The sequence below is a fragment of the Neolamprologus multifasciatus genome, chromosome 7, assembly GCF_963576455.1.
Source record: "Neolamprologus multifasciatus chromosome 7, fNeoMul1.2, whole genome shotgun sequence".
NCBI lineage: Eukaryota > Metazoa > Chordata > Actinopteri > Cichliformes > Cichlidae > Neolamprologus > Neolamprologus multifasciatus.
The window spans coordinates 29,741,598-29,750,084 of NC_140445.1; positions in this window are offsets into that span (position 1 = coordinate 29,741,598).

Here is an 8,487-nt window from a genome sequence, read left to right on the forward strand (position 1 = left end):
TGTATTTAACCAAACAAACAGAGCAATTGTTTAGTGTGACACTTTGTAACTAAGCAACAAAAACACTGGCTAATATTTCTTTATTGCAGTCCCAGTCACCTGTGTCTCATTAAATTCCTTGAGTACCCCTTTGGATTATGTAAATTGTTTGTTTTCTCTATCCAACTTGCTGTTTTGCTTTGCCCTTGAATTTCATTTCTGCTTTATAGATTTCTGCAACAGCTTAAATAATTGCCTTGACTTTTGTTTGACACTGGCTACCTTCTGTCTCTCCATTTGGGGTCCCCAACTTTTACACTTCACATTGCAGAATTTGAAGGTTGTGACACATTCAAACTGTAAGTGCAATTGTGAATATGTTATATAACTTAAATTATGAGTGAAAATATCTGTATTGAATACTCAATGTTTAGGCCCAATTTGGAAAATTTTAAAAGAACCCTGAGCTGATACAAAATTTAAGAACCACTTGTAGTTACCAACTAGGCTACTTGGTTGTAGAGCTTCTTTTTTTTTTTTTAAACAAATTATGAATTAAACAAAAAGGACACCAAGAACCAGGCATACTAGTTTTGAAACTAAAAAGTTACTGATTCTGGTGTGGGTCTTAAAAAAGCAGAGACACAGGCATCATTGTGGTTTATTTAATGGTTGGCAATATAGACTTTTGGGAATTTGTGCAAACCAGTGTGGATGTGCGGATAGAATATGATTTATTTACATGTGCTAATGTATTTTTTGGACATCTCAGGAGAACTGAACTGACATTAAACTTTCTGAGTTGCTCTGTGGCACTGAGGCAAATGTCACGTAGTGAAAACTGCAACATCTGTCTTAAGTCATCCCCTCTCTGTCAGTCTTGGTCTGTTGTGCACTAACCAGTGAGGGGAAAAGTGTTATGTTTCTTTTTTTTTTTACTAAAATGTCCAGGGACAAGAAAACTGAATCTAGTCTGAGGTCAGATTCACAAATTTGACACAACTGATGCTGTCACCCTGATGGTGACGATGCACATCTTGTTGTTCAGTGTTATATTTCTATGCAACTTAAAAGTCAAAATTAAGCTGCAATTTGCATGTGTTACTATTCAAAGTGATTAACCTTGTACAATTGTAAGGTTATTGTAATGCATAAAGTATATTCTGTACAGCGACACTCTCTGTATAATGCACACAATTACAGCAGCCATTTATTAACAGAAATTCTCTGATCAGTGCAAGTCTAATTATACACCCCCACAATCTTTATTAAGCACCTTGCTACTACTAGGTTGGAGCCTTCAGAGCTGCCTAATTGTTCATGCATAGATTCAACAAGGCGCTGGGGATATTTTTCTAAGATTTGAGTCCACGTTGACATTATAGCATTACACAGTTGCTGTAGATTTGTCAGCTTCATATCCACAATGTGACTCTTCTGTTCCATCCCAAAAGTGCTCTATTGGATTGGGATCTGGTGACTGTTCAGTACATTTGACTACAATGAACTCAAGGAACCAACTAATTAACCTGGGTTTTGTGACACAGCCTATTATTCTTCTGGAAGACGGGTACACTATGGCCATAGAACGATGGTCAGCAACAATACTTGAGTAGGTAGTATTTACACTATGCTCGTTTGGTACTAAGGGGTCTGAAGTTTGCTAATGCCAAATTTTGACTACCACCTGAATGTTGCAGCAGAAATTGGGACTGATGAGTCCTTTCCCAGACTTCTATGGCCCAATTTTGGTGACATCATGTGAATTGTAGCATTACAACAATTGTACCTAACAAAATGGCCAGTGAGCGAATGTTCCAGTTTGACACTGACTGGATCATTTGACTAGAAATGTGATTTAAGATGATGTAACTATGTCTAATGAAGAGCAGTAATGCTGGAAATTATTTTTTTATTGAGTAAAACTGGAGCTCCACAGTGCAGAGGCTGCTGATTTTAACAGGCTTTTTTTCTTTTGGGGCTCCTAATAGTAGGTGTTTGTTTAGCATGCATGCCCACATATTTCTGTGTGACTATGTGACACAGGTCAACACTAGAGATCCATGATTCATAGTCTGTCTTGTCCAAGGACAGTCTATTAACACAGAATCAATGCTCTCAAACTGGTCATTACTATTTCATCAGCAGAAGGATTATAATCAATAAATCTGCTTTCTGCATGCACTAATGGGTCCTCACAAATACAGTTTATTTAGTTATTGAATTCTGTCTTTTCCTAGCCCTGTGACCTTGTCTACTATCTAACCTTTCTAATTCCCTCTGTGTGCTTAATGGAATTATTGTCACACTGTTATTGTATTTCCTGTGACACAAATTGTCATTTATTGTCATTCATGTTAGAATATCTCCCAGCAATGAAGAGACTAAGGTTGACACAAACAGCTTGACTGTTAAAGGTAATGTGTGGCTGGGCCCTTTGACACTAAAGCTCAGGGACCCATTAAGCCTTAATCCTTCCTGTCCTTGCTTACACAAGGGGAGGAACAGCTAATTAATGGAACAAACAGATATGTAATATAGTATAGCTGATGAAATATAAGGAGTTTACACTAAATGTGGAGAAATGTTGTATTTGAAAGGAAGAAGACAAGTAGTCACTATGTTAAGCATATGTTGTATAAGACATAAAAGTTCAAATTCAAATCCATTAGTGGGATCTGTCCTAATAGGATAGGACACATCTGGATCCTCAATTAAGTGCTAATAACATATATTCTTGTGTTCCCACAAAAATGTTGTTTTACTTTTAAGAATTACATTATCATGTCCCGGCTCAACCCATACAGAGGCTGTTAGATCCTCAGTGGTGCCTCACACACATATTCATCACATCACTAAACTACTTCATGAACTGCCCTGTGCACAGTGTGTTAATATGTAGATAATCTGAATAACAAAGCAAAAAAGAAAAAAGAGAAAATAAATTCATTTGTAAAGATGCTGCTAAACTTTTACCCTCACATCCTTTTGTTCAGCACAGATCAAGCGCTTCACAGTGCAGTGCAGAAATGCAGTGCATTACTGATACGCACAAACCGTGAACTCAAAAGAAGACTCTGGAGGGATGGAGCAGTATTAGTTAAATCCTCAATTTCCCCTCCAGGACAAGTCAAAATGTCTTCTGTGTAAAGGTTTACATTGAAAACAGGCATAAGGAGTTTAATCTAATTACAGACGAGGACCGTCCATGTAAAATATGCAGTTTTGGTCTTTTAGACTACCGAAAGAATCGACTGATTCGTGTGGGCCGGCTATGTGCTCTTATCTGCTTGTCAGATCCAACATTTTCAAGTTAACTACTTAAAAGGTGTCTATAAGAAGGCTCAGGACTGCCATATACTGAGGTCTTCTCAGGACATGCTGTTTTATGTTCTCCAAATGGGACTGCATAAGACTACATATTTGAAACAAGAAAAGTATTTGTCCCCCGTCATGATGTATTCCATACACAGTGTGAAATATCCAGCTGGTGAATTGGGACTCAGTAAGAGGAAAAATTAGATGACCCAGAGGCAGAAGAGATGGAGTACCTGTTGCCATGATGCATTGTTCACATGGGTTGCCTGATTTGCACTTGAAGTTCTAACCCTGCAATAACATAATGAATCAGTACCTGTTGATAAATTCTACTAATTGTTTTAATAATCTGAGTGGTTTTAGCATACTGCTTTATGTGTTTGAAGGAAAGAAATGATGAATAAAATGTAAAATGGGGTTTCAGTGCCAAGCCCCCATTCATGTATTACATTGTTATTGTGACCTAACCTCAGGTGAATTGGAAGTTAATGGTGCTGCTTATAACAAGGTTGTTCTACTGTGATGTTTTGTGTTGGGTTGTACAATATTGTGCATGGCATTTCAATCTACTTGTGTGTGTAGTTGCTGTGTGAAATTGAATTTTACTATGTACAGCTGTGTATAAGCATCCATATGTGTGTGTGTGTGTGTGTGTGTGTGTGTGTGTGTGTGTGTGTGTGTGTATGTTTAGCTTGGAAGAGCTGCTTAAAATGATTGACAAATGACAAGTCATCGACAATCCTGAGACTAGAAAAGGGAGCGGAGACAGTTTTGAGAGGTGAGGTAAGACCAGAATATAGAGACGGATAAAGAGAGCATGGCTGGATTTCTGTTTGGGTTTTAGAGAAGCTGGAGAGAGCTAAGAAAAATGCCGTAATCTATAAAGGAAAATGAGAGTAATCTGGCAGGTGCAGGAGAACAAGCAGATGTTTGTGTTATGCCAGGGTGTATCATGTCTGAAGTCTCACCTCTCTCCTGATGTGAAATCCAGATTCCTCCTGGCCAACTGATGTTTATTTCACATTAAATGTAGGAAAAACAAGATAAAGAGAAAGAGATGGAGTGGCAAAAGGAAAGGAAGAGTGAAAAAGCTAATTCAGAGAGCAAGTCTGATGCACTGGATGTGGGTGAAGAGGCAAGAGGAAAGGTTATGGTGTTGAGGGAGGAAAGAAAAAAGGTGGTGAGGCTACAAAAATTAGAACTGGGAAAAAAAACAGAATGTTCGATACAGGAAAGGATGTAGGAAAATAAGCAAGGGGAAAAGGTTGCAGCAAAAAGGGGGAAACAAATGTCAGGTGAAAAGAAAGAGGTGGGGGACAAATCCCAAAGGAAATAAAGGAAAATCTGTATCTCTAACCGATTTAATACTGAAGCTGTTTCTCTCTTACAATCACATTCACACACATCCACATACACACACCCACATTCAGATAATAAACACATGAACCAGATTGTAGATGACTGCCTCATGGGAGAAAGACAACTTCAGCCCAGAGTGAGAATGGAAAATACCCCAACAATCAGATGAGCAAGCGCTTTAGTGACAGTGGGAAGGAAAAACTCCCTTGTAACAGGAAGACACCTTGGGCAGAACCAGGCTCAGAGTGGGAAAGCCATCTCCATCAACTGGCTGTGATTGAGGGGTGGAAGATAGTACAAAGACATGCTGTGAAAGAGAACCAGAGATTGATAATAACTAATGATTAAAGGCAGAGTGGTGCATCATGGAAAGCTGCCAACAGCGTAGGGCTGTTGCAGCATAACTAAGGGAGGCTCTTCAGGGACACCTGATCTAGCACTAACTACATGTTATTATCAAAAACAAAACCTTTAAGGGTCTGTCTCCTGCATCCAAAGGATGGTCTTGAACCCTTAACGCTCCCCAAAGGCTGCCTCCCATTCTACTTTTAGATACCCCAGGAATCACAAGTTCCACCAGTCTAACAACAAAGTGCTCTATTGGGTTAATACAGTAACATGAGAAGCTTGAGAAGGGGTTGAAAGAAGAGCTAGAGAAGATGTGGAAGGTGATGCCAACAGTGGTCTTCATGGTATTCAGACACTCGGGGCAGCAACCCCAAAACTGTAACCAGGAATGACACCCTGTACAGAATTTCTGTAAGATGCTGAAGTTGTCACACATTCACACAAGATTGCAGGGGCCATACAAGTTACTAAGTATTATTTTGAGTTGCTGCAATTAAATGTCGGAAAATAGACTAGCCCGCCTCATCGTTTTTTCACTTCGATTTTTAAGATGTCTTTGAAGTCAGTCCACTGTTGTCTGATATTTTTTATTTCCAATAGTATAAATAAGGATTTTTTTTTTTCCACTGACACTGACTATGTTTTCTAAGTGTTCCTTTAATTTTTTTAAGCAGTGTACACCGGACTTAAGTGTACCTTATGAGAGATAGATAGATGGACTAGGTGAGGTGTTGGCAGACTCAGATAATAAGCTGAAATGATTAGCTACACACACAAACAAATAAACACAGATAAATGAACCTCGGCAGGCAAGCAGGCAACCTTTTTATGCCAGCATAAACAGATGTACACACAAGGCTCTGCTAACATAAACACAGACAAGCAGTGAAAGGCAGACACTGGTTTTCAGCCATTCTAATCTCAGTAGTGACAATCAGTATGTTATTGTGGGGAAACATAGCGCATTAAAGTCTCATTTAAAAGGCAATATGAGCTTTAATCACATGCAGAGGGTTGTTTAACTTGCAGTGCAGAACTTTTGTCTCCCCCTTCTGACAAAGGCAGTAACTACACCAACATTGTTGATGCATGTTTATTTCACAGTTCGAAAAATACAGATATGTTTTCTACTTTCAACTGTAGTGCAGTAAAGCACATACTATACAAGAGCAGCAAGCCGTTGATCTGTTTGTTCTCAGTGTCACCATTTTTTCAGACATTTCATAAAAAAACAGGGAGATAGGAAATAGGTACAGCAAACACTAAGCATGATTTTCAGCCCTGTGTTCTAGTCTAGTCTAGTCTAGTAAACATAACTCTAACTTAATAGTGCACAAGTTATATGATCAGATATTTCACTTTCACAGTCATATATATGACATTATTGGATTATAGTTATTAATTAATTGTTTAGCACCTAAATGTGCTACACAATTAATTGATATAAGAGCTCCTTGACACAATTGTGCAACATCCACCCATCCATTTTCAGGATCAGGAGGTGCTGAGGTCCAGCTACCATTGGGTACACCCTGGACATGTTGCCTCTGTCAACAGCTATAATAAGAAACTAAAGCTTTAAAATAATTGGCATTGAGTACACATAATGTCTGCATCCAAAAATATCACAGAAACAGTAGAATAACACAGAAATAGTAAAAGTACCTTAAACCTTGAGCAAAACTTGAGTAAATGTACTAAGTCACACTTTCCTTGCAAGGATAAGGGTACACAGGTCCAAAGGCACTGGCGGGCTAGCACCTATCTTGTGGGGCATTTGGCACCCCAAACTCTCCTTCTGTACATGCCCTTGTTAGCTCCACATTTAATCTAATGCCTTTTCTAAGGTCTTCTTGTCTAACCCTTGTTAATAAATTGCACATTTACTTGTTCTATGCCCAACCCCTAACAAAAGAAACTGAACATGTACTGTTTCACACTGTGTGTGTGTGTGTGTGTGTGTGTGTGTGTGTGTGTGTGTGTGTGTGTGTGTGAAGGGGTATGGGCAATTTAGTTTTGACCAAGAAAAAAATAAAAACACTGGCTTTTAGTTCTGTTTTGCCTCCTCGCTGGCTTTTTACAGCTGAACCAAGAGCTGTAAACATAAATTTATACTGACTGACAAGTTAGTCATTTATTGGAAAGTTTTAGTGTCACCCAGCATCATAAGTGCTATATGGCCCCGTGTGGGAATATAAAATCTAGCACTTGACAGAAAGTCATGCAGCACTTTACTGAACCTTTCTAGTGTCACACTACTCATCTAGAATGTACAAGAAGCTTAGAGGCGAGACCCTGCTTTTCTGTATTGATTGTTTAGGGCAGTCGGACTTGTCAGTCAACCCCTGACCTCAGAATGGTCTAGTTGTATGTAAACAGCAAGTTAATGAAATTCTGAACATATCATCACTAACTGAGTACTGTCTTGGCATCGCTAGGTCTGACTGCAATAGAGTAAAACTAAATCAAACACATAAAATCTTGTTATATGTTATATTCTACTGTATGTTTTAAATGTTTAATAAAGATGATGCTGTGTGTTTCTTTCACTGATGGAAGAAACATATACAAACCCTTTTGCAGACAACGGCTCTGCATGGTTAACAAAAGCACATTATTATAGCCATCACTTACAACCATTTATTGTTTCAGTGTGAAAAACTTTCCAGTAGTTTTCAGTAGTTAAATTATGTTCTCATTTCAAATAAAACCCTTTCATGTTGTTTTTGATATTTTGATCCCACTGCAGTAAAAACAGTATTATACTCTGATGGCCAAAGCTGATGAGACGATGGAAACTTTGCATTGATAATTTGAATACATCTTAAATTTTATCTATTGGGAGTTTTATTATGTCAGCGCATTAGACTGAGACTGACATCATTATATAATAAAGAACAGAAAAAAACAATAACATGGTGCTACTGGGGTGCAGTGAATGGGTGGAATATGTCTCATCACGTAGAACTTCAAAAAGTCACAGAGTGAGAGGCTCACATAGAATGAGCAAAATCATCAGAGACAGAATGATACTGACAGAGACACAAACAGAAACAGAGAATGAAAGAGTAAAACAAAGCAAGAGAGAGATGCATAGGCACCCAGAGACAAGAGTTTATAAAAAATGGAGTTGGAAAAAAAACATAAAATGACAGAAAAATGTAAAAACAAACAAACAAACAAAAACAACCGCACATGTGGGGGAAGACCCGAATAAACATGAGTTGTTTGGGGATTTGGTTTCATAATTTACCTAATCTTCCTGTTTGAAAATAAACTCGGGCAATATTCATAGCTGTGGTCTTCTGTAATTTAAATGTAATGTGGTTAACTGTAATTAATATGCAAAACGCTTCTTTGAAACAACTGCCATTTTAATAGTGTAACAAAGAGAGGCAGATTAATGTGAGACAGTACTGGCTAACAGTGGCGCATTTACATTTTTATTAATGTTGAATTATTTGCACTATTCCTCAAGATAAA